The sequence below is a fragment of the Acomys russatus genome, chromosome X (assembly GCF_903995435.1).
Source record: "Acomys russatus chromosome X, mAcoRus1.1, whole genome shotgun sequence".
Taxonomy (NCBI): domain Eukaryota; kingdom Metazoa; phylum Chordata; class Mammalia; order Rodentia; family Muridae; genus Acomys; species Acomys russatus.
This window is the reverse complement of record NC_067169.1, coordinates 11,868,289-11,895,241: the sequence shown is the minus strand read 5'-3', so window position 1 is coordinate 11,895,241 and position 26,953 is coordinate 11,868,289. Positions and strand designations below refer to the sequence as shown.

The 26,953-nt window shown below is 39.4% G+C and overlaps 2 long non-coding RNA genes across 2 annotated transcripts in view; both read right to left on the bottom strand.

Annotated features, from left to right (window-relative positions):
• The window catches only part of LOC127184899 (uncharacterized), a 63,596-nt gene that overhangs the window by 1,090 nt on the left and 35,553 nt on the right, over positions 1 to 26,953 (bottom strand). The window lies entirely within an intron of this gene.
• LOC127184900 (uncharacterized) lies at positions 4 to 26,729 on the bottom strand. The gene is made up of 3 exons (XR_007830172.1): positions 26,584 to 26,729; positions 24,515 to 24,578; positions 4 to 100 (listed from the first exon to the last, which is right to left on the bottom strand). It is a non-coding gene; the product is annotated as an uncharacterized LOC127184900 (long non-coding RNA).

The following is a 26,953-nucleotide window of genomic DNA, read 5'->3' as shown; positions in this document are numbered from 1 at the left end:
TGCCCAGGAGTCGTATGTCTGGGTCTTGAGGTAGATTTATTCCCAATTTTATGAGAAACCTCCAGATTGATTTCCAAAGTGGTTGTACAAGTTTGAAAAACTATACAATAGGGGAAAAAAGAAAGCATCTTCAACAAATGGTGCTGGTCTAACTGGATTTCTGCACGTAGAAGAATGCAAGCAGACCCACATTTATCACCCTACACAAAATTCAAGTCCAAGTGAATCAAAGACCTCAACATAAAACCAGATACACTAAGTCTTCTAGAAGAGAATGTGGAGAATAACCCTGAACTGATTGGTACAGGAGACAATTTCCTGAACCAAAAGCTTAGGCACTAAGATCAACAATAAATAAATGGGGCCTAATGAAACTGAAAAGCTTCTGCAAGGCAAAGGACACTATTAATAGAAAAAAAATGGCAGCCTACAGACTGGGGAAAGAACCCTACATCTGACAGAGGGCTAATATCCAAAATATATAATGAACTCAAGAAAGTAAACACCAGCAAATTAAATAACCCAATTAAGAAATGGGGTACAGAACTAAACAGAATTCTCAAGAGGGGAATCTCTAATGGCTAAGAAGTACTTAGAGAAAAGTTCAAAGTCCTTAGTCAGGGAAATGCAAATCAAAACGACTGTGAGAATCCATCTTACACCCCGCAGAATGACTAAGATCAAAAACTCAATTGACAGCACATGCTGGCAAAGATGTGGAACAAGGGGAACACTCCACCATTGCTGGTGGGATTTCTGTGAGCAGCAGAAAGTACATACTCTCCTATTCAAGTGTTCAGTTGAAGCCAGGTCAGTCAATAGGGCTGAGTTAGAGACAAAAGGCTGATTTGTACTGAGATTCCTGTGAGAACTAACAAACACAAACCAGAAAAGGTACTTTCAAAATATTGCAAGATCCTTCAGAGACCTCTTTAAAAAGATAAATATTTTTATAATTACCATTTGATAAGCTAATAATTATGAATATCTGAAGATACTACATCTTTCCTCAACAGAGAAGTCATATATTTAAGATTTTCCATTTCAAACAATGAAATGTATTTTTAGGGAAAAAAAAACCATAACTTACAAATTTGTGTTGTTCACATTATTATGCCTACAGTAATATATTATAACCAGCAATAGAAAACTCATGCAAGAGAGCTTTGTCAACTTCCCTGGAGAATTCTAAACCTGGAATGGCCTTCTTGAGTGGCCTTAAGCTGGATAAATGAGCTGGAATTTTTCCTCCCAAATAGACCATCCTTTGCATGCAGGCTCTTCCCTAGAAAAGACATGACTTTGAGCAAGACAGGTTTTGGATGGTTTGTTTGTTTGTTTGTTTTGTTTTGTTTTTGTTGTTGTTGTTATTTTTAGTGAAAGACAAATCCTAGAGAAGACTGATACAGTCAGAGTGTGGAAGGAATCAGTGCTTAATGAGGAGAAGAAATGGGCCTGAATGGCATACCATAACACACACCTCAAAGCAACCACACAGGATCTTAATGTACAGAGTCTGCCCACCATGGAGCAAGAGTGGCTGAAAGAAGTGTCTATATATAATATTTACTGATTGTTTATTTTTATTCTCTAAACAATACAATATAAAAAGTATTCATATAGCATTTCCAAAGGCATATTTAGACTACATGGAAATATGTCATTTTGTAAGGGTCTTGAATATTTGACGTTTTGTTATCTGTGGTAGATGTGGGTAAGGGGTGGTATCTTGAAAGCAACCTCCTACAGGAGGACATTAGTTCCAAAAAAGTCTGTATATATTTGCCTTATTTACCTCCAGCACTTCCAGTATTCTTATGTAGTCCTAATCAGGAAAATAAATGCAGTTAGAATTGCAAATTGATTTTTTTATTCTATGTTCACTTCAGCATTCTGCCACTCTCCTGCTTTAGTTGGAAGAATAGGTCCATTAATGTTCTCTAGGCTAAGTTCCCCCGTGGTCTCTAAAGTTAAGAAAAGCTTGAGAATATGGATTTTCTCCAACGCTATTCAAGAATCAAGATCAATACAATTAAAAGGGAAACTGATATGGGTTAATTGAGGATTTAACATTCAGAGATTCATCTTAGGAAACACATACAAAAATGTTAGTCTTTGAAGAATTTGACAAATGATTAAATTCGTATTCATAAGTGCTCTGAATATTATTTATTCAATGATGATAAGACAATGTTAATTCATAATAGAAAAACTTGTATAATAAGTAGTGGCATTGTTAGAGTCATAGCTTCAGAAACACAACAGGCAGCATGGAACAAAAGCTGCAGGGAGTGGGGGTGGTGTTCACTCAGTTCCTTTCATTTCTGCCAAAATAATAAAGCAGCAAGGATCTTCTTTTTGTCTTCATTTATGTTTTCTGCATTGTTGCTCAGCCTGTTCATCCTGTCATACATTTATTGAGTATTCATCCTTCTATAAACTGCCTTTATATGTACTTTGCCTATGTCTATTGGGCTGTTTATCTTTCCTCCTGATTTATAGAACTCTTAGATGTTATGAATATTAAATTTTTATCTAATAAACTGGAAGGCAATAAAGTACACCTTTTATCTTTAAGCTTCCTTATGCTTCCTGTTGTAATATCTTTTTAGTTAGACAAATGTGCTAAAGTAAACTAGAAGTAAATGCTAATGGGATTAAGGTCAAACTATATTTGTTGTTCTTTTTCCGACTTCACTCCTTAAAGACAAATGAGAAGGAAATATTGGCACATTTAACTGTAAACTTTTTAAATTCTACATGGCAAGCAAGGATTCTGACATAATAAGAACAATGAGATTATTTGGAGGACTTGTATTAGGATTTCATAGAGGCAAAATCATTTAACTTGTACAATTATCAGCTAAATAATATTACTTTTTATTTGACAAACAAGCAAATTGAGGAATAGATGAATTCAGTATTCTCATAAGGCCAGAGAATAGTTGAATGACAGATGGTTTAAACCCAGGCAGTCTAACAGTCTAGCCGTCTGGGACCATGCTTTCAAGTCCTGTACTTTTACTTCTTGGACAGGCAAACTTTGTGGGGGAAAAAAATCCTTCTTCAGAGTACAAGGCAGCTGAATGTGGCCACATTTTTTACTGACCCATGGGTGCTTTCTTCCTTATTGTGACTCTATCTTGGAGGTGCTGACCCCAACTCCAGAGCCAGAAGAGTTGAGTGTTTGTGAAAATTGCCCTAAGCCAAGGTGTCCAGGTTCTTAGTACACATTCTACAAGAACAGTTAGAACAGGCACAGTGTAATGGGTTTCCCAAGAAACAACAAACAAGCTGTTTTAGCAGTTTCATATCCTACCAGAGTACATTAGCTGCCTCTGAGAGTCTCCGTGTGAATCCAAACCAACTTATAGTGCATCTATCCTTTGTCTATGTAGTACCTCGTTTCCACTAAGGTGGGAACATTTCACAAATAGACTGAGGGAAGAGAGAAGAGTAAGAAAGAGAGAGGGAAGGGGAGAGGAAAAGAGTGAAGGGGCACTGAGAAATACAGCGACGAAGGTGACTATGACAGACGAAAAAAGCAAAAGCAAAGAAAGCACACCCCTTGTTTTTGCTTCTTGGACAATGAGCTCAAATGCCCTGGTCTATATGACAAACAAACAAATGAAAAGGTCCTGTTGTGAAACATGAACCTACGTTTAATAGGATAAATAATAAATGTAATATCCTATGTCAGCCAGGGTCCCAGCAGGAAACAGATGGTAGAGTCAAATTGGGATAATTGAAGAGGAATTGTTGCAGGTAATCTCCTCTGGGAAGCAGAGTCTGTGATAGAGATTAACAAACAGGAAGTTTACCATGCAGTGCTCTAAGAATCTAAATTTCAGGGGGTGGGGAGGAGGCGGAAACAGTGGAATTAGGTTGGGAGAAAGCTGAGCTAGTGATGCCACTGCAAGAAAGGTTTCTAAAAAGAGTCCTAAAAGTAGGATGGTCTTTTAGAGTTGTTCTAAGTTGGACAGAGGAACCTGTGCCTGTATGCCCCCTGCGTTGGCCAGCCATTTGTAGAAAAAAAAAAAAAAAACATCGCTTTGGACAAGGCAGCTTCTTCAGTAGAGAAGAATTCGCAGAGGGAAGAGACTGCCTCTTAAGGGTAGTTAGTGAAATCAGTCCTCTCATCTTGATGTAGGAGCCTGTCAATACAGAATCCTATTCCAGCATTTATCAGAGAAACTGCTTTCAAAGTACATGCAGGTTGTATGAAAAACTTCAGTTGTCAGGTAGATTCACGAAAGAGATATGAAATGTGCTTCTAAACTGAGAGAATGAACACATACATAAAGGAGGGAAAGGCCAAACTATATATGTGAAAATATCTGACTGAAGACAAGTCGTGACCAAGGTCAACTTATAAAAGAAAACATTTACATGAGGCCTTGCTTAGTTTTGGAGAGTAAGTCCAGAGCCATCATAGTGAGAAAGACACACATAGGCAGACACATACCCACGCTAAAGTGGTAGCTGACAGTTTGCATCCTGATCTGAAGATAGGAGGCAGAGTGAGAGAAAACGGGCCTGACCTGGGTCCTTGAAGCCTCAGTGACCACCTCCTCCCACAAGGCTACACGTTCTAATCCAATAAATCATTTTGCCAACTAGGGATGAAGCCTGTGGGTGCCATTCTCATTCAAACGACCACACCGTACACTGTACGTGAAAATAGCGCACGGGCAGACTGCAGCAATCATCCCAGGAAACAAACTCATAGCCTACAATGAACCATCTCAGAAGGCCAGCCCCATTTCTCTAAGTCACATTTATCTCTATGTTGTTGTTGGTTTTGAAGTGTTCCCCGAAAAGACTCATGAACTTGCTCTCTAATGGTCAGTTTTCAGAGGTGCTTTGTGGAAAAGACTAGATCAGGAGGGTATTGTATTGGTCAGTAGATTTCTCCTACAGGATTCAAAATTTAGATAGCTATTGGCAGATTCTGGAATGTGAGGCCTAGTCGGTGTGTGGCCTGGAAAGATATAACTAGAAATAGGCCGACCAAGGAAACTTTACTTGTACCTTTGAACAGTCAAAAAATGTCCCCGGGTTGTTAAACATTTTAGAAGCCCTTGCTTATTTCTTCCTGCTGTATCAAAAACAAAGGTTCCAGAAGGGTTTCCCTAGCCATAAAATATGCACATTGTGAAACCATCTGCACATATGTGAAACATATGCACACTGTCTGCATTATCAAAAGACCCCAGCTTCCTCATAATACCATTAGCATTATCCATTTGGACCCATTTATGGGCTTTCTAAGAGGTTCATGGAAAGGGATACTCTCAGGGAGTTCTTGTCTGCCATAAAAGGAGAGAGAAAAGGGGTCATGTTACTCTCATGAATACTGCTATTCACTTCATACATGTCCATAAAAACAAAAATCTTACAAAAAAGCAAACCCAAGACAAAAAAAAAAAGGTTATGAGGAGGAAAGAAGAAAGGACCTTTGACTTTATATTCTTCCTGTCACTCTCATTCTGTTTCCTGGCCACCTGGAAGTGAGCAATTATGTTTCTACACAAGTCTTGCCACCACGATGCTCTACTTTCACCCCAGACACACCGCAGTGCAAAAAGGCAATCGTGGACTGAAGCCATGAATCAAAAGAAATTTGCTTTCTGTTAAGGTGTCCTCTCAGGAATTTGTCACTGCAATAAAAGTTCTGACTTTAATGAAAACTCAGGAAGCCCATGACTCTTATAATAACCAGCCCAAGTTGTTCAGAACTTATGAACTGATTGCTTGCTCCCCAAATTTTTGTTCCCGCTTCCATTTTAGCATCAACTACAGAGAATCAAATATTCATCCCTAAGTAATCTAAAAGGATTCTGTAGTCTAGGTAGCCTGTTTGACTTTTCCTACACCAACATCCTCTAAGCCTTAGTGGTTCTCAACCTGTGCATCGCAACCCATTTGGCAAACCTCTGTCGCCAAAAAATATTTACACCACTATTCATAGGAGTACCAAAATTACAATCATAAAGTAGCAATGAAAATTATTTTATGGTTGGGGATCACCACAACTGTATTCAAGGGTCTCAGCATTAAGAAAGTTGAGAATTCTTTAGAGTCTAAGGCATACATGAGTTCATTCCCCTTCTCCTAGCTTAAAACATTTCTCATCCTGTACCTGCCTTTGACTCTTTGCCAGAACACAAATGATGGTGGCTGACTCCCTTGTTATAGAAATATCTGAATAAATAGCCTCTTTTTTCTCACTTGTTTGTGCTCTGCATTTCCCTCCACAAAATAGAACCTTCCCTGAGAATATGGTCTCAGAATAGTCTACCTAGTCTTGAGGCCTCTGACACACACCTGCAGATTCTATGATTCATATAGAAGAGTTTTCTTTGTGAATATATTAACTGTTCTTTATGATATAGCTAGTCAGAGAGCAGTTCCAGGAGAAAGAGCCAGCCTGAGGCAAGTACAACAAAGAGATTTAAGAGCTATCTCCCAATATTCAGGAATAGGAAATAAACCTCATTTTAAACAATCCAATGGACAATTTGCACTCGGTTATTCCAAATATTTCTCATAAAAATATGTGCTGGGGCAAGGTTTTGCCATGTCTGGTAGTAATAGCTATTTTTAGGAGCAAAGAGATTCTAGAATTTTAAAAAAAGTTATTTTCTTAAATAGAAGGGGAAATTTTTGTCTGGCCCACCATCACCCGAGGAAGTCTGTCTCTGGAAATCTGACTACAAGGGGCAGGAAATCAGATCCTCATGGCAGAGCCAACTTTCCTCTCTCCCTCTCTCTGCCATGCCCTTCTAGCCCACCCCTATTCTTCAATGTCAGCTCATAATATCTAGAAAGAAGTTCTTAAAGGACAAATTTCAGCCTCATGTGGAAACAAACAAACAAACAAAAATAGCTAAAACAATCCTGAAAATCCTGAATAACAGATGAAACTCCAGAGGTATCTCAATCCCCAATTTCTAGCTGTACTATAGAGCTATAGTAATAAAAACAGCATAGCACTGGCATAAAAGTAGACATGTTGATCAATGGAACTGAACTGAAGTCCCAGACATAAATCTGCACACCTATGGACACCTGATTTTTTTATAAAGAAGCCAGAAATACAAACTGCAAAAAAAATAGAATCTTCAACAAATGGTGCTAGTCTAACTGGACAAATTCATGTAGAATGCAGATAGATCCATACCTACTACCCTGTATAAAACTCAACTCCAAATGGACCAAAGATCTCATGATAAAATCAGATACACTGAACCTGATAGGAAAAAAAAAGTAGGAAATAGTTTTCAATTCATTGGCACAGAAGACAACTTCCTGAACAGAACACCAACAGCTCAGGCACTAAGATGAACAATTAATAATTGGGACCTCATAAAACTGGAAAGCTTCTGTATGGCAAAATACATCATCATCTGAATATTAGGTATATGTCAGCAAAGTGAAGTTTGGTGAAAACTTTAACTCAATCTCTTGTGCACAATAAAGCTTATGGTGTAACTAGATCAAAACCTTTTGTAATGTAGGTTGGTTTGAGAGATTGACAAGCTCATGATAAGGGACAATCTGATGCAGTCACAAGGCTATTAATCATATCTATTCCCTGCCTTCTGGGTGGATAACAACCCTTTAAGCTTAACATTTCTGCTGCCCCTAGTGCTTATCTGTGAGTACAAGACCCTCCATGCCTACCACAGCTACACATCTAGTAGATGGCTAATATCTAAAATATATAAAGACCTCAAAAATCTAGATATTAAGAAAGCAAATAATACAAGGTAAAAATGGAGTACATATGTAAACAGAATTCTCAATAGAGGAAATTCAAATGGCTGCAAAGCACTTAAAAATGTTCAATATCCTTAGTCATCAAGGAAATGCAAATCAAAACTACCTTGAGATCGCATTTTACACCAGTAAGAATAACAAAGATCAATAAGACAAGTGGCAGCTCATGCTGGGGAGGATGTGAAGCAATAGAAACACTCCTCAGTTGCTGATGGAAGTGCAAAATTTTACAGTCACTATGGAAATCAATATGGCAGCTCCACGGGAAACTCGTAATAATTGAGTTGTTCACCAAAGTGGCTCTGAGAACCCACAACAACGCAGGCTAATGCCAAGACTGTTGGTTGCACTTGACAAAAGAGACGATAAGGTCCCATGGCTGATGACAATACCTACTCAATCCATTAAACTTGGAGAAGTAGATCTAGTGCCTACCTAGTGCTTTCACCCATACTGACTAGTGTTCAGGGTACTTGTAAGGTCCTTTGCGCACTACCAAATGAGAAAGGTAAACACCAACACAAATACAAACCCTTTGGTCTGCAATGGTGATTGAATGAAAGAAGTGTTAGTGAATTAATCCCACAAAGATTGTGGGACTAAGCAGCCAATTTCTGATTGGATTTAAGGCTCACTCCATAAGAGGAAACCAATTCCTGACACTGTTCCTCTGGCAAGGAACCTGAAACTAGATAGACTAGGAATCTATAGGAAAATCAAATACTACTGTTACAATAAAAGAACATGGCAACAAAATGTCTTCTAATTCTGCTATATTCACAGAGCAGTTGATTTCTAATGACATGGTGCTATAATCATAGATCAGTGTCTTACTCAGCTATCATTCCAGAAGCTTCTTCCTGCAGTAGATAGAACGAAATAAAGAGATGCTCAACTAGACAACATGCAGAGGAGAGGGAGAGACCTTGAAATACTCAGTCCTAAATGGGATGTCTACATTAACTTCCTCCCCTCACAGCTCAGCAAACTCTCTAGAAGAGGAGGCAGATAAATAGTAAGAGCCAGAGGGGATGAAGGACGCCAAGGAAACAAGACTTCTAAGCACAGCAGGGCTGATGCACATATGAACTCACAGAGACTGTGGCAGCACACACAGGGCCTGCACAGGTTTGGGCCTTGTGGAGACCCAATGAGGAGAGTACAAGTGGACACAAGCCCATATCCCTAACCCAAAAGTTATCTCCAATTGATAACCACTCACATATAAAAAAAATCATTTTCTCCAACAGAATCTTACTAGGTACATAACCATTCTTAAGGATAAGCTCCATGCCCCACAGTAGATGGCCAGCATGATTTTTTTCTGTTACCATATAGATCTTTTGCCAATATATTATGGTTTTTTGATTTTGTATTTTTACGTGATTTCTGTGTTTGTCAATGTGTATTTCTCTGTGTCTATATGTGATCCCCATGTTTTTCTCTGGCTTTTTGATTTTCTGTTTGTTTTGTTATATTCAGGTTTTTTTTAATTAACTTATCATGTTTTCCTTTTTTTAATGCCTATTTGTTTTCTTATGAGAGAAAACAAGAAAGAATGTGGATTTAGGTGAGTGCTTATATTGAAGGTGCATGCCACCACCACCAGGCCTCTTTTTTAAGTAATTTAGTTTTATTTTATGTGCGTTAGAATGAGGGTGTCAGATCCTCTGGAACTGGAGTTGCAGACAATTGTGAGCTGCCACATGGGTGCTGGGAATTGAACCCAGGTCCTTTGGAAGAACAGCCAGTACTGTTAACCTCTGAGCCATCTGTCCAGACCCTGATAAGAATATATTGCATGGAAAAACTACTTACAATAAAAAAGAAAGAAAATAGAATAGGGACATTTTTAAAATATATTCACTTTACATCCCTATCTCCTCTTCCCCGTTCCAATGCCCCATTCTCCTCAGAAAAGGGATACCCCTCCCTTAAACAAACCACCTCGGCACATCAAGTCACATCATGGAACAGAGACATTGCCTATGTTCCCACCCTGATTTAACCTACCCATGGAAACCAGGCTGGGGAGCTTTTGCTTGAACAGGTGATTTTTAATAAGGCCTCCCCGTTGTTCCAGCAGACCCCCACATTCAAATTTCATAATGAGTACTTGTATATCTGCCCTACCAAAGCCTAGGTAAGGCAGATACAGTTAACTGCATTCAAAACTTTTTGGCAGGTTTTTTCCCCGTATCTTTCTCCTGATCATCCCTAATAGCCTGTTGTAAGTCTGAAAATGTTGCGTACTAACCACTCACCTTAGCTAATGTGTGTCATGAAAGTTGAATCCTTAAGTAGGGTCTGCTGGAACAACAGGGAGACCTTACTAAAAATCACCTGTTCAGACACATACATGCAACACATGCATACATGTAATTTTGATTAGCCCATAATTTGCTTATGGATGGAAATCATTAGAATGCAGGCATAGTACAACTAAATACTATGGCCAAAGTAGGAGGAGTAGCCATTAAAGATGATTTAGTGAGCCATTGTTTCTTACCTGCCTTCCAGCCATGTCCTCTCAGGATCAACCCACTCTAAACCCTACAGAAGATAAAAGGCCTTCAGTGTGAAAATAGTCTTTTCTGCCTGAGATTATGTGATAAGCCCTCTTGCTTTTGTAGGATGCTTATTGGAGAAGGCACTTTGGTTTCCTAGTGGTCCCCTGAGCAGCATGCCTATACTTTCCCAGATACGTAGTTTGGAATCTGTTCCACTATCTCATTAAGAGAAAGAAAGGGCATTTGTAAAACTTTTACTGTGCATAATTCTTTTTTCCAAGACAGGGTTTCTCTGTGTAGCCTAGGCTGTCCAGGACTCACTCTGTAGACCAGGCTTGCTTTAAACAGACAGAGATCAATCTGCCTCTGCCTCCCCGAGTGCTGGGATTTTAAATGTGTGCCACCACGTCTGGCCATAATTCTTCTAACAACTGTCTGAGTTTCTTGCTTTTTATACTTTACATGGAAGAGAATCAGAATGTGTTATCTACACTATTGCAAGATGTGTAGGTTTAAAAAGGACTCTCTAAAATAATGATAAATAAATGGTTGTGAAGAATTTAAGATTTAGAGATTCTCCTAATTTAGGGGACTTAAGCGTAATTTAATGATCTTCTAAGTTTACGATGAATAAACATATTGTTTAGTAGAAGCCATCTTTTCCATTCTTTCTTTTTTTCCTTTCTTTTCTATTTTTATTTATTTATTAGGATGGAACCACACTTATTTTTTTTTTCCAGCTGCTCTCAAATAGCTGGAACTGCAGGCAAAAGCTGCACAGCTTTATTCGTCATATTTTGATCCTTGCCTGGATTGATATGTGTAGTCCAATTCTCCCTCACAATAATGACCAAGGGCAAAAAGCTGCAGTTCCCAGTCAACCTGTGATCCTGAAGGGACACAACTGACACCCTGGATATGTGCTGATACTAAGTTATGATGTGTAATAGATTATGCATACTCACACTCTTAACTTTCACTAATTGCAATTTACAATGGGTTTAGCAGAACATAGCTTCATTATAAGCCAAGGAACATCTGTGTGTTGGTGACCATCCCTTGCCCAGATATTATTTCAAGTCAGTCTGCGACTCTATGGCAGAGAATTACAAAACATGATGTCTGCTGTTTATTAGAAGGCAGCCCTGAAGCCACATGCAGTGGAAAGGGCAGCAGTGCTTCTGATGAACTCAGCAGGAGAACGAGCAGCCAGGAGGGTAAGAGAAGAAAGAACCTCAAGGAACGCTCCACCCAGCATGGCTGCTGTGGGGAGGCTAGGCGCTGAGCGTTTCTCACGGCTTTCCTGTTTCTTATGGGTTTTTTCCCCTTATATTGATAAAATAGCACTGAGGTGTTTCTAAGACTTGGGTCCAGTGAGAATGTTTGGATGGGCTGAGACAGATGCCATGTGTATATCTACATAGCTCTCAGAGACTATGGATCTGCTACGAAACCTACAACCACTGCTTTCATTATATGCAAAAGACTGTTCAAGTGAGTGTGAATACGCCCCTCACTTGGACAGAGCCACATGCTAGCTCCTCATTGAATGAAGGTTTTAAACAGAGATAGCAGATGCCACAGCTCCCACCTTCTCTCCAAGGGCTTTCAAATGAAAAGAATAAACATGCTGCCACCTTAAACATGCCTTGTTTGTTCCACATAAATGGAAAGTCTATGATCTGGCTACAAGTATTGAATTTCAGGTTGTTGACTTATAACAATTTATTAATTTAAAACAAACTACTGGAGCATTCAATTACATGCTGGGGACTAAATAGGGAGCCCTAAAGAACACCCTGTGGTCCTCACTGAGCTACAGATCATATTTCTCCAAAATGACATATTTTAGATACAACCATCACCCTCATTGGCAGAAAAAAATTTATATTATCTATATATCTCAGGAATAATGGTGCGGATGTAGTAAGAGGGGGAAAAAAAGCAAGAGAGGAGAGTGGGAAAATATGCACAGGATAAGAGAAAGAGAAAAAGAGAGTTGGGAAAAGAAACAAATGTAGGTGGGAAGGAAAAAGAAAGAAGGCAGTGAAAGGAAATCAGACTATACTTGATGAATTGGAATTGGAGAGAAAGAAAAACAGTTGCCAAGCAAAGGTATTGTTTGTTGTTTAATACAAAGAGGAAATCAGTTGCCACTCCTGCCACTAGCTGTACTCCATAACTATAGGAAACTAAGCATTTCCTATGCTTAGAGGATGGCTTTATGTAATCTTAAGATTTTTTTTCTTTTCTTTTTTATTTTTATTTTTATTTTTTTTAAGAAAACAAGAAACACACCAGAAAAAGGAGGGGGGATAGAGACAAGAAAGAAGCTTTTGATTTATCACCATTGCTATAAGATAAGGGAGCAGATAGGGTTTTAATCAAAAGAGAAAGGAGAAAAAGAAAAAATTATCAGTCATCAAATGTTATTTACTGTTCTAGCTCCTATCTAGCATTGAACTGAAGGCTGAAAGCAAGAGCTAGGACAAGCAAAAGTGAAGGTGGGAAGAATCCAGTGTTCAAGGCAGCACTGCAGTGCAGATCTGATAAAGCAGAGGGACAGGGACAGGCCCCCCAGTGCCACAGAGAGTATGAACTAACACTGTGATTAGCTGCCCCTTACAAGGCTTTAACACAAGGCATCTCTTCGCGCTATTCAGCTGTGCAAACTGGTAGACTACCTGGCATGTTTTTGTTGACACTATTTCAGCAAAGAATCACAAAAGAAACATGAAGGAGTAAAAGTTTAGGTTGGGTATCATTGCACTTGGGAGGCTGGGATAGGAAGATAGTTTGTGTTTAGGAGTTCAGGACGAACCTTGGAAGTATAGCTTGAAATCATATAAAAATATGCAATAATAAAATAAAATCTAAAGGCCCAGAACTAAAATACAAATGCCCAGTATCAAAATCATGGCATAAAGACCACAGCAGCAGCAACATCTGAAAATTATTAGAAAGTCAGGGTGCAGGACCTTTCCCAGGCAGAACTTGAGTATTAATAAGGTCCTCTGGAAATTCATATCCCAATGAAAGTATGCTAATTCCACTAGTGTTTATTAGTTGAACACCTTGGGTCTGTCTGAGATCCATGGTGCTTGCTTCCCCTTATGACTGACAGGTGCAATCTCCACTCCATATACCATTCTACCAGCCAAGGCAGACAGTCCTAACTGAGAAGTCAATAATGGATACCAGGAGCACTATCCTGACCTGTCAAACAAAAAAGTGACTGAGGTTGGCATTGGGGCTTAGCCTTTTGCTGGCACATTTATGAAAGAGACTCAGGCACCTGTAAGAATCATCTGGAGTACTTTTTTCTTTACTTTTGAGATTTTCACATATGAGTGTAATGAAATATAATCACATCTACCCTCATTTCCCACTTCCAATTCTTTTCATGTTCCTGCTAACACACCCTCTCTCAATTTCATGTCCTTCTCTAGAACCCACTAAGCCTAGTTAGTGCTGCGCGTATATGCATGGGGGGGCATCCACTAGAGCAGTGGTTCTCAACCTTCCTAATGCTGCTACCCTATAGTACAGTTCTGAATGTTGTGGTGACCCCTCAACCATCAGATTATTTTATTGCTACTTCCTAACTGTGATTTTGCCAGTGTTATGAATCATAATGTAACTATTTGATATGCAAGCTATCTGATATGTGACACACACACACCCTAAGGAGTCACCACCCACAAGCTGAAAACCACTGTACTAGAGCATAGGAAACCAGTGGCCAAAACTTCAAAGAATGATCCCCCCCCCACCCCCAGTAACTATTCAGTACCAACTATTCAGCTCTGCAATAAGGAACGGAACATGGAGAATATCTCCGCCATCTATGGCAGAATTTTTGACCAACTTGATCTTGTGTCAGCATTCAGCAGGTAACCACAGCTACTGTGAGATCATGGTGGCAATAACCATGCCATGTCCAGAAGACGGTATTTTGTAGCATTCTTCGCTGTTTTTTAACTCTTAAAGCCTTTCTGCTTCTTCTGTGATGTTCCCTGATGGTGGTAGGATGAATATAGATGCCCTATTTAGTCCTGAGCACTCAGTCTCTTATTCTCACCACTTTGACCAATTATATATCTCTAAGTTTACTAACCGTCTAACACAAGAAGAAGCTTCTCTGACCAAGGTTAACAGAAGACCAGGTCTATAAGTATAATCACAACTAGTTAGAAGGCAGTTTAACAATGTGACTACTTAGCAAATTAGCAATAGCAGGTTCTATTCTAGGGCCTATCCAGCCATGAGCTTTTGACCAAGATTGCAGTACCAGACATGACATTTCCTACTGGGGAGCAGGCCTCTCATCCAATCAGAAAACAGTTTGTCACTCCCATAATATGCATGCCACTATTGCACCAGTAGGCACATTTTGTACAGCAGACCACTACTGAAGCATGCAGAATCCAGCTCTAGATAAAACTTCAATGCCTTTAGCACTGCAAATTTTCTTCTTAGGACAATCTTCATTGTGTCCCACTGATTTTGATATGTTGTGTCTTCACTTTTATTCAACTGAAGGATTTTTTAAAATTTCCTTCTTGATTTTTTTTCCAGTGGCCCAATTACACATTCAATAATGAATGCTTTAGTGTTTATGAGGTTCTATAGTATCTAATATTTAACTTTATTCCATTGTGGTCATATAAAATGCATGTTATTTCTATTGCCTTACATTTGTTAAATTTTGCGCTGTATCCTAATATGTGCACAACTTTAAGGAACATTCTGAGAATGAATGTGTATTCTTTAGTATTAAGGTAGAATATTCTGTAGATGTTTATTAAGCCCATTTGATTTATGGCATGATTTAGCTTCAACATTGTTGGTTTAGTTTTGCTCAGATTACCTATTGGAGAAAATGGCTTATTAAAGTTGCCTACTACTACTGTGCTAGGGTCAATATGTGATTTTATATATTGTAGAAGTTTTAAATGCAATTGGATACACTTATGTTTGGCACATGTATGTTTAGAATTATATTATTTTGTTAGCATGCTATTCCTTTGATGATTATTAAGTAACCTTTATTTTCACTTTTGATCAGTTATAGGTTGAAGCCTGTTTTGTCAGATTAATAGCTATGCCTGCTTTCTTCCTGGATAAATCTGCTTAGAATGCCTTTTTTCCATCCTTTTAACCTAAGGTGGTCTCTGTCTTTGATAGTAAGGTATGTTTCTTTCTTTCTTTCTTTCTTTCTTTCTTTCTTCTTTCTTTCTTTCTTTTTTTTCTTCTTTTTTTTTTTTTTTTTTTTTTTTTTTTGTTTTCTTTTTTTTTTGTTGGTTTGGTGTTTGTTTGTTTTTTCGAGACAGGGTTTCTCTGTGTAGCCTTGGCTGTCCTAGACTCACTTTGTAGACCAGGCTGGCCTCAAACTCACAGTGATCTGTCTACCTCTGCCTTCCCAGTGCTGGGATTAAATGCCATCATGCCCCTCCTAAGGTATGTTTCTTCTTTCTTTCTTTCTTTCTTTTTTTTGGGGGGGTATGTTTCTTAGAGGCAGCAAAAAGATGGATTGTGTCTTCTTACCCAGTCTTCTAATTGTCTTTTATTGGGATAACTGATACCATTAGTATTCTGTTATTATTGTTATGTTATTATTATTATCATTATTGTTGTTGTTGAAATGTGTGTTAATTATGGGCATTTTGTTGATTCTGTGGTGTTTTCTTAGATCTCTTTTGACCTTTAGTATTATGTGTTCCCTATGACCTCTTGGGTGTACTTATCCTCTTCAGACTGAAATACAATTTCCAATATCCTCTATAGAGCAGGCATCTCGTTCATAAATTCTTTTTATTTGTTTTTATGATAAATACGTTATATTTCTCCTTCAATTTGAACGGACAGTTTTGCTGAATATAATAGTCTGAGTTGACAGTTATGATCTTTCAGGACTTGTAATTCATCTTGCTAGAGCCTTCTGAATTAAGTTTCTTTTGAGCGAGGCATGGTAGCGCATGCCTTTAATCCCAGAACTCAGGAGGCAGAGGCAGGCAGATCTCTGTGAGTTCGAGGCCAGCCTGGTCTACAAAGTGAGTCTAGGACAGCCAAGGCTACACAGAGAAACCCTGTCTCAAAAACCAAAACCAAAACAAAACAAAAGTTTATTTTGAATAGTTAGACATCATTCTGAAGGCGTGCCTTCATAACTGGCTTGACCTTTCTCTCTTGGTTCTGTGTTTTTAATGTTTTAGCTATAATATGTCATAGGAAGGCTCTTGTGTTGTCCTGTCTATTTAGATTTCTGTAGGCCTCTTATATGAGAGTGAGCATTGCCTTCTTTAGGTATGGGAATTTTTCTTCTATGATTATATTGAATATATTATTTAACTTTGGTAAGCTAGTCTTCTCCCTCATTTATGCTCATAAGGATTGGTATTTTCTTGGTATCTCAAAGCTCTATGTTCTGCTTAATAGATTTCTATTGACTTTTACCATGTGTGGTCCAATTCTTTTGCTTTGTCTTCGATCTCCGTCACACTATTTCTCACATGACCCATTTTATTACTGAGACATTCCACTAAAGTTTTTATTCTATTTATTAAGTTTTTCATTTTTGACACCATTTAGTTTGTTTCTCTTCAGTAATTATCTTTTCTGCTTTCATGGCTTCCTTGTTTCATTCATCTCTTCAGTTTTGTTCATATCTTCTTTAATTTATGTGAAGATAGTTCTAGTCATTCTTTTGAATCGTTTGTCTGGGGGTTTGTTTGGTCCTCATCTGTGGGGTCTTTTATTTGGGGCTAGTAAATTTTAGAAGAGACATGACTTGGATTTTTATGTTGTTCTTATTTCTGCCCTAGGACTTGCTCATTTGAAGTTTAGATGGTGTGCGCCTGGGGATGATAGCATTTGAACTGTTTACTTGTCAGTGCAGGAACTAGGAGAACTGAGACAATGTAGGCAGAGAACCAGGGCCTGGGGGATCCCTTACATATTGGCACCAGGAGTTAGAGGAAGAAAAAAGTTTGGATCTAGTTATTAGGTACCAAGGAACTCTTTTTGTGCTTACCAGGAGTTAAGCAAGCCACTTGGTTGGGGCATAGGGACCCCTTAGCTGTCAGCACCAAGTGTTAGGGAAGTAAGTAGAGTTTGGGCCAAGTCAAACAAAAACAGATTTCTAGGAACCTCAAAACAATTTATAGTCCCACTGGCAGCACTGCTGCACACATGAACTTCTCTGGCTATGACTCCTTGCACAAGGCCTAAATTAAAATTCTAGCAAAGATAAGGAAGGGGATCATAAAGTTCCACCCCAATATGAGGATCTATTGGCAACTGGTGGTTCCTGAGGGAGGGAGAGTCTATATATTTTTAGGGATGTGGTTCTGAGAGGCTACAATCCTATGCGCATGCACATACAGGCAGCACTGGGTTGATGTCATCAGCATTTTTAAGAACACATAAAATTGGAAAGGGATATTTGGGTAGGGGAAAGGGGAAGAAATAAAGAGGAAAGAGTAGGGAATGTACTTGATCAAAACAGGTGCTGTGGGCAATTCTCAAACAATGAACACATTTTTAAACACTGACTAAACATTTTCTATATCCGTATGTTTGGTATGAAGCCTGAGAATCTGCATTGCTATTTCATTCTAAATGCTTGTACTGACAATCTAAGGCTTAGACTTTCTATTCTTTCCCTATTCTTCTACCTCATATAAAAGTACTATCTTTTATCCTTTCCTTTTGAACCTTGTGCTATGCAAGGTGAATAGTCTGACAAAGTGATAGACATTACCTATTTAAACTACTAGAGGCTGAGTATCTTTAACCTAAATGCTCAGGACCAGAAGTATTTCAGATTTCATACTTTATCTAATTTTGGAATATATGCATGGTTTTACAGGTTAAGCATTTGTAACCAAAAAAGGCCCCGAAATACTAAAAAAAATCAGTTTTCTGAGCATCATATCACCACAAGATCAGATTTTTAAAGGATTTCAGACTTCTACATTAGGTTGTTCAACATGAGTATTCCAACAAACAGAAGTTTTGTGAGTATTTTAAAAGATATGCCTGCGAATATTGCCCTAAACAAATGATCTAAATATGACATCTTTAGAAGTAAAAGTCATGTTTTAGGGATGGGAGATGTGGTCAGGGGATAAGCAAAACTGTGGTGTGCCTCCTATGTGCCATCACTTAGACATTTGTCTACCTAGGCCCCACCCACAGGACTAGGAGTTGGCTACTACGAATGTCGGTGACAAAAATTCATCTCACTGGCTACATGTTACTGAATACTCTCATTTCAAGCATCCCAACTGGATGGTATGCCTTATGGGCCATATCACTTTCATTCAGTTCTCTAGTTTGCCTTGAATTTTTTTTCTGATTTTTTAAGACAGGGTTTCTCTATGTATCCTTGGCCGTCTTTGACTTGCTTTGTAGACCAGACTGGCTTTGAACTCACAGAAATCTGCCTACTGGGACTACAGGTGTGTACCACGCCCAGCTTGCACTGAATCTAAAAATGAAGCAAGTACCAAGCTTTGCTAGCCAATCTGACTAGTTTCCTTGTCCCCTGAAGACCCACTCTCATACACCACCTCTCCTAACTAAAGCTACTTGGGTTCATACATATGTATGTTTGTCGAACTGAGTCTTGCCAAGGTATGCTTTCTTGTTATTTCTGCTAATTTACTCGTGCTCTTATCTAACACAGTGGTTTTCAACTGTGGATCACAACCTGCACAGGAGCAGCATATCAGATATTTACGTTATAATTCATAACATCCAAATTACAGTTATGAAGCAGTAATGAAATAATTTTATGGTTAAGGGTCACCGCAACTGCATTAAAGGGTTGCAACATTAGGAAGGTTAAGAATCGCTGTCTTAACAGATCCGTGATCTTCTATGTAAATCAAGACTTTTAATTGGAAGGTAATTGCCCTTCTGCCCCAGTCATGTCTACCCCTGAAAATTATCTGGCATCAGGTCATTGTCATTCAGACCTAATCGCATATCAATATCAGCTATCTAGCAATTGTAGCAGATACCTCTGTTATCGTAATCCCATTCTCAGCCAAACTCCCACTTCAATCAAAGCTGTGAAGGATAGTTCTGTATAATGACTCACTTTCGTCTTCATATTACCTCTACATGTATCTTTTTGCCTAACTTCTTACGGCTAGATAGTAATAGCTTGCTCTACCCTTGCCTAAACACTGTCCAAAATGTTGAAAAATGATGTCCCCATGTGAGATTCTCAAATATTTAAATATTTAGAAGAGTGGTCAATGAGTACTGGAAAAAAGAAATGAAAAATCTAGATTATCTGATAGAATCAAGTCTCTGTCCTCACAGTACTTACCTCAGGTATATATCTTTATACTGGATTTTCTACTTTTCCTATTTCACTTCCTAATGCATCCACTTTTGTTTCATGAAATCATCTCTTAGTAAACTACCCACAGTCAAGGTTTGTTAAAGTTTGGATTTCCACAAAGCAGAGACAAGAGAGTGATATAGTACATTTCACCATCTCCTTCCTGAAAGCATTCTAGTTGTAGAAAATATCAAACAAAGTAATGGTTGAATACCTCTAATCCAAAAATCCAAAATGTTTCCAAGGTCAAGCTTTCTGAGCACATATAAAATATACCCAAGTGAAAAACTCCACACTTGACCTCACAAGAAGGATTACCCAAGCACACAGAAATTATCGTATAAAATTCTTTAATCTATGTGCATGAGGTATATAAAAATGCAAATAATAGACCACATACCTTATTACATATGTACAAGTATTTTAAAATACAAAGTTCAAACTCCAAAACACTTCTAGTCATAAGTAATATTGACAAGAAAAAATAAATATGTACAACAATTAAGAGAAAGAAAGAAGAGATGCAGAGATCTAGAAAGTGTAACAAGCTAGAGAAGTGGCACAAGGAACTATGAACACAAACAAAAACTCTGAAGCCTCAACTGCTAACATCCTTTGAAACAGGAGTGCTGATCTCCAAACTGACTATAGACACAAACTTAAAATTCTTAGGAGAAAGAATAGATGGTGGCTAATATGCTAATAAACTGCTTAGTATCCTAGCTTTTAGATTAAAATGTAATTGTGCCTCCAGAGATGTGTAATATAAAGACTCGGACATAGACAAGTAGTTTGTTTAAGATCCATTAGTCCAGTGGTAAAAAATAACTATTGACTTTTTAAGATGTGATTAGGGAGCTAGGGAGACTCAGGGAAAGAATGTATACATGGTTTCAAATGGATAAAATGAGTATTAGAAGTAGTTGACAGATTAATTTGATCCTTAGTGCTTTCTTGCAGGATCTATAAGAACCATGAATAGTGATAGGTGGAACCTACCATATATAAATATATCATTAATAGATATCCCCAGCCACTGTGGTTATTCTGTTATGTCCACAAATTCTTCAACACATCTATTTACAAAATGTGAAGAGTAACTAGCTGTGATAATACACATCTGAAATCCTAGCACTCAGGAAGGAGAGCCAGGAGGAGCAGCACAAGTTCAAGGCTAGCCTGGTGTACATAGGGAATTCCAGTCCAATTATACCACTGTCTCAAACAACAAAAAGGTGAAAAGTGGTAATCTTCCTCTTAAATGGGAACTGAAATCAGATACTGGCTCCTTTACAAAGATATATGATATGGAAATCAAGTATGGCCATACACTCTTGTAATCCCAGCAAGTTTCGGGGCAGAGACAGAAGAGTCACAGATTCAAAGCTGTTCTGGGCAAGTTAGTGAGATATTATCTCAAAATAAGGTCTTAAAAGAGCATCCCATGTGGCTCAGTTGTAGAGTTCTGGTAAATTATGTGCTAAGTCCTGCATTCAAACCCAGTGCTGAAAAAAGGAAAAAAACATGTATGTGGCAGCATTGATTGATAGTGTGTGACCACTAAAAGAAGGCCATAAAAGGGAGTGTGGCTTCCTCCTTGCCTTCTCTTCTCTATTGGATTACTTGTTCAAAATAAAGTTAGTTCCTGGGGATATTAAAGCAGTCAGGGAGGCCCATTTGGCAAGGTCATGGGGCCGCTTGTCAATGAATGAATAAAAAAGAACTCAGGCCTCCTGCCAACACCCATGCAAGTTTGCCACCTCCTCAACTTACAATAAAGCCATCAGGTCACTCTAGCCTGGCTGACCTACTGGATGGAGTTTTATGAAAACCTCAAGCAAGAGCGCTATGCAGCTTAAGTAATTTTCATGACAAGTCAGGCATAGTGACTGTCCTAGGTTGCTTTCTATTGCTGTGATAAACACCATGACCAGAAGCAACTTGCAGTTGGAAGAGCTTATTTCAGCTCACAGCTCCCAACATGGAGAGAAGTAAGGGAGAAAACTCAAGGCAGGATCCTGGAAGCAGGAGCTGAAGCCAAGGCCACGGAGGGGTGCGCTGCTTACTGGCTTATTTCTCATGGCTTACTCAGTCTGATTGATTGATTGATTTTTGGTTTTTGGAGAGAGGGTTTCTCTGTGTAGCCTTGGATGCCCTGGACTCACTCCGTAGACCAGGCTGGGCTCAAACTCACAGAGATCTGCCTGCCTCTGGCTCCCAAGTGCTGGACAGTCTGCTTTCTTATACAACTCCGGACCACATGCCCAGGGGTGGCACTACCAACAATGAGCTAGGCCCTCCCACATCAATTCTTAATTAAGAAAATGCCCCATAGGCTTACCTACAGGCCAGTCTGATGGAGTTGTTTTTTCAGTTGAGGTTCCCTATTCCAAGACTGCTCTAACTTGCATCAGTTTTTTTTTTTTTTTAATTCCAGCACAGTGACTTATATCTATAATCCTACCACTCCAGAGACAGATGCAGGATGATTATATATTTGAGACTATCCAGGACTACACAGTGATTAGAGGAACAGTGAGTTGAGGTTGGGGAGAGAAAAAAGGGAAGGAGACCCAAACTAGGTAAATAATGTATTCATCACACTAATGCATGCCAACCCAACAGCAACAGCAGGAAGCACTGAAACTCCATGCCTGAGAAGATCCTCTAGCTGCAGAGTCTCTCACATTCAGCATGTGACCATGAAGCCAACAACCCAAGAAGCAACTCTCAATCAATCTACGAGACAAACAACTCTAGCTTTCTTGCCCCCAAATATATGATACCTTATATTACAAGTTCCTAGGAGAACCAAGCTCCAGGCCCTCGCACATAACTAGCCAGCTCAGTTATGTACACTTTATTGGCTTCCATTTGTACCCATCTTACCTTTCCATTCCCCATTTCATGATAATGAATGAGGCATCTCTCTCACCTTCAAAATAAAGGACAGCTACCCAAGTCTTTGACTCAAAGTTGGCTTTGGAAGTACTATCCAAATTCCCAATTACTATAGTCTGAACATGTCTCCCAAAGGTCCAGGTACTAGAGACTGAGTCTCTAAATTTATATCTTAATGGTGTTTGGAAATAGAACATTGGCTAACCAGCCAGCGGGACTAGATGAAGTCATAATGGTAGGGTCGTGAAAATGGAAGAGCATTTCCAGTTAGTATGCTTTGCTTTATCTCTTCATGTGATGCCCTCTAGTGTACTATGATGCCATAGGAACTTCCTCACCAAGATGACAGCATGCTCTCAGCCTCCAGAGTTACAAGTCAAATATAGCTCTAGTCTTTGCGAATTTCCCAGTTTGGGGTAATTTTTTATAGCAATAGAATGAACTGAAACTTAAAGTAGGATCAAAGATGAGACTTCCTTAGTTACTTTTGCATATTTGTAACTGAAGTACCCAAAAAGACGACTTGAAGTGGTAAATTGATGTTGGCTCATGATTTTAGAAGGTTCACCACATGGGTTGCTTGGTGCCATGCACTTGAGCGAAACATCACAGTGGCAGGAGCATGTGACAGAGGGAGCTTCACGTTAGAGCAGACAGGAAGCAGAGAGAGTCTCATAAACTAAGAGCAACATTCAAAATAGGTTCTGGTCACTACTTCCCCCAACATTCACCTCAATTCCCCAATCTTCCCCAACCTTCTGAAACAGTGCCACTAGCTAGTGTCCAAGCATCCAGAACATGAGCTTGTGGGAGACAGCTCCTACTCAAGACATAATAGAGAAAAAAAACTGTACGGTAAAACTTAAGCAGCCCTGGGGTGGGGGAGGGGCACAGAAGCAGGCAAAACTCTGTGAGTTTGAGGCCAGCCTAGTCTACATAAAGAGTTCTAGGTCAGCCAGAGCTACATAGTGGGATCCTATCTCCAGGAAAAAAAAGGGGGGTGGAGATTAAAGATATTTTTACTTGTGCTTTTTTTAAAGATAAAAAGACTATTCTTGATCACACAGCAGCTTCTAGTGCACAAGAGCATCTCGGGCTGAAAATTCCACAATTTCCTAAGGATTAGCATGTAAGAAGAACAAGAGTACTGATGAAAAGAAACTGGCTGCTTCACCTTTCTGGCATAACAGAGATCTCTCATTTCAGGGTGTAGATCTCTACTAAAGGGGTAAAGCATTTGCTGAACTGTTCTCCCTTCTCCCCTCTATCTTCTTTAGGTAGGGACTGCCCATCACAAAATTTGCTGAATTAAAATGAAGAAATTTTATCTTTTTAGCAGCCCCTGGATTCCCTCCTATGTACGTTTCTTTCGCTTGCAACCCCGGGTATTGAGGAGAAAGACAGCCTGCAAGAAGAAGGCTGAAACAATGAGAAGAAAGGGGGAAATGAGGATCTGGGGCCATTTCTAACCTCTAATTCCAATTAGCCCTAAATCCATTAATCTCTGACCCTCTCCCAGACTGCTTACAGAAGTCAATAATTCCATTCTTGCCTCATCTAATTCTGGGTTGCAAGTGAAAGAAACTCAGCGCAGGAATGCTGATTAATTCATCCCACTTTAATAATCCCAAAATAATCAGACATGGCTCGCCTTGAACCTCCAGCTCCCAGACCAGCCTTAATCAGTCTAATTGAGCTTAATTTAAAGGTCAATCTTCCCCTTAAAAGAGAAAGAAGATGCACTAAAAAATGACATGGGGTGCTTTACAAAGGGAATTGATTAAGTGTCATTTCACCCACCTTATGATCTTCCAACAGTATTCTTATATCATTTATGAGGGAACTAGGCCTCAGAGAAGCTAGGACAGACTCTCAAAAGCATAGTCAGCTAAAAGAGGTAGTGTTACAAAGGGTCTCAAAGCACTGAGCCTAGACAAGGGAAAACGTAACTGGGTTTGGCTCCCACCTGTCATCCCAGCCCTCTGGAACTGGAAGCAGCAGGACTGAAGCAAAATTGAGGCCAGGTGGTGCTAGAAACAAAGAGCCTTTGTCAGAGAAGACAAATGCGATACCACCAGCTCCCCCCCCCACCCCAGTTATATTTCTTTTCAAGCTCTGACCAACCATTAAGACTCTGAAGTCCTATTTGCCGCTCTGTAACTCATTTTGCATTTAGGTGTTTCCCAAAGAATGAACACATCTTGTACTCACATAAAGATGATACTGTATACAGTAGGCAAGGAAGTACAACTCTAGATCACCCTTGAAGAAAGAACTCATTTATTCTGTTGTAAAAAAAAAATGCACTTAACTGACAATTTCCAGCTTTGGACCTAGAGAGCTCTACCTGATGGCTGAGAACAACAGGGCTTCAAGAACCTGACCATTGCTCTCTAAGAAGCAATCTAGGCTCTCAGGCAAAAACTTGTGTGTGTGTGTGTGTGTGTGTATGTGTGTGTGTGTGTGTGTGTGTGTGTGTGTGTGTGTGACAGACTGAAGTCTTTTTACCTAGTCTTGCTTTCTAGCCTCCCCCGGGCACCACATCGGCATCTAGATTGGGGAAGGCTTTTGCCTATCCAATCCTGGGCTCTCTCTTTCGTCCCTTTCACAAGACTTTACTCATGAACAAACCACTTGCATTTTTTTTTTTTACTTTATCTCAGCTTGCTTCCTGGAATCCCCAGCTGGCACACTAATCAGTGAGCAAGGGGAAAGACAGATAGGGTCCAAGAGAAAAATCATTCTTTAGGAAGACATAGTTCCCTACAGGTAAGGCAGCTGTGGTAGATCTGTGTAATTCTAGCACAGTAAAGCAGATTGTGCTGAATATGCCAAATGTCTTCTCTTAGCTGGAGGGGGCACCTCCTCGAGACCTGTCAGACTGTAGGATTTATGAGAGCATTTCTATCTTAGTGATCTAGTCCCTCTTTACGAGGATGATTGCTTCACAGCCCTGCCACAGGTATTTACCATCAGGGCCATTATAGCCCACTGAGTCATCCAGGAGAGGAATCCAAGTTGATAATTAACATCCTGAGGAAGGTAATTGTGAAACACTTAAGCATAGGGCTATAGCTTCTGGCTCAGTGTCAGTAAGGACAACCTGTAGGGTACATCACACTTAATGAGTCAGTAGCTACCTGAGATGATTAGAAAAAAACGGAGCATATTATTTTTTACTATCATGTGCAGAGTGAAGATTATGTCCTTTTGACCTATTTTGTTCTTTCATTCCCAGGTAAATAATAACCATTCAGAAGCAGAGAAAATGAACGGTTCTCCTGCTTATTAAGAAAAGTTATAAGCCGATGGTGTGTTCTTCTAAAGAGGAAAATTGTAGGGCAAAAAGGTCTGTCTCAAAAAAAAATAATAAAAAAAAGGTCTGTCTTTCTTTCCTTTTTTGTATGTCTGATGGTGTGTATATTCAGTGTACGTGCATGTGTGTGGGTACATGCAAATGTGGAGACCAGAGGAGGAGGTCAAGTGCCCTACTCTATTGCTCCCCGCATTATTCCTTTCAGACAGGGTCTCTCATCAAACCTGGACCTCATCATCAGGCAACTAGCAAGCTCCAGTGACCCTCCTGTCTCCCACAGACAAGGCAGTACAGCTTTTGATGTGGGTGCTTGGGATTTGAACGCAGTCCCTCGTGTTTGCATAGCAAACATTCTTACCTGCTGAGCCATCTGTCCAAACCATAACAGCTTTTTCATTTTTTCCCCTTATGAGTTACCTTTCCATTTTAATTGTGAAAATGATTTTTCTTACTTTAGAGTTAGTGAAAAGTGATAGGCAAGAATGCGTCACAGTCTAGACAGAGCGTGTATTGACAATGAAATGGATAGTGGGTGGTTTGACCTTGCAATGAAAAGCTGCAGCAGTGCCCTTTAAGTGAAGAATGAAACACATTCAGGGACAAGGAAACAATCTACCCAATGGCTTTAAAGTCTTCCTACATTTCTGTGCTTGTCTCAAAACACTGATGATTTAAATATAACTGCCAGCCAGGCCCAAAAGGCATTGTTTCATACCCACTAAGTTTTCTCTCATCATGTCTTCTCATTATCTTTGATGCATATGCTCTAATCACCATGCACACAAAAACATGGTTTTTACTGAAGCATGCTGTTATCAGTTCAGCTCTTTGGTAAGCAGACACTGGAGAGTTAGGGGTGTGCTGTTTGTGGAAGACAGAGAGAGAAAGCAAGATTAAACACAGAAGGACTTCAGATCCCAATGCCTAGCAGACTGCTGAGAGTGAAAGAGAATCAACAGGAGAATCTGATAGAAGGCGACGAGGTTGCAATGTGTGTGTGACAAGTCCAAACAACAAGGTGGACAAGTGCTAAGGCAAAGGACATCTCTTAAGAGAGCCCCCATGAGCCAGGCATAGTGGCACACACCT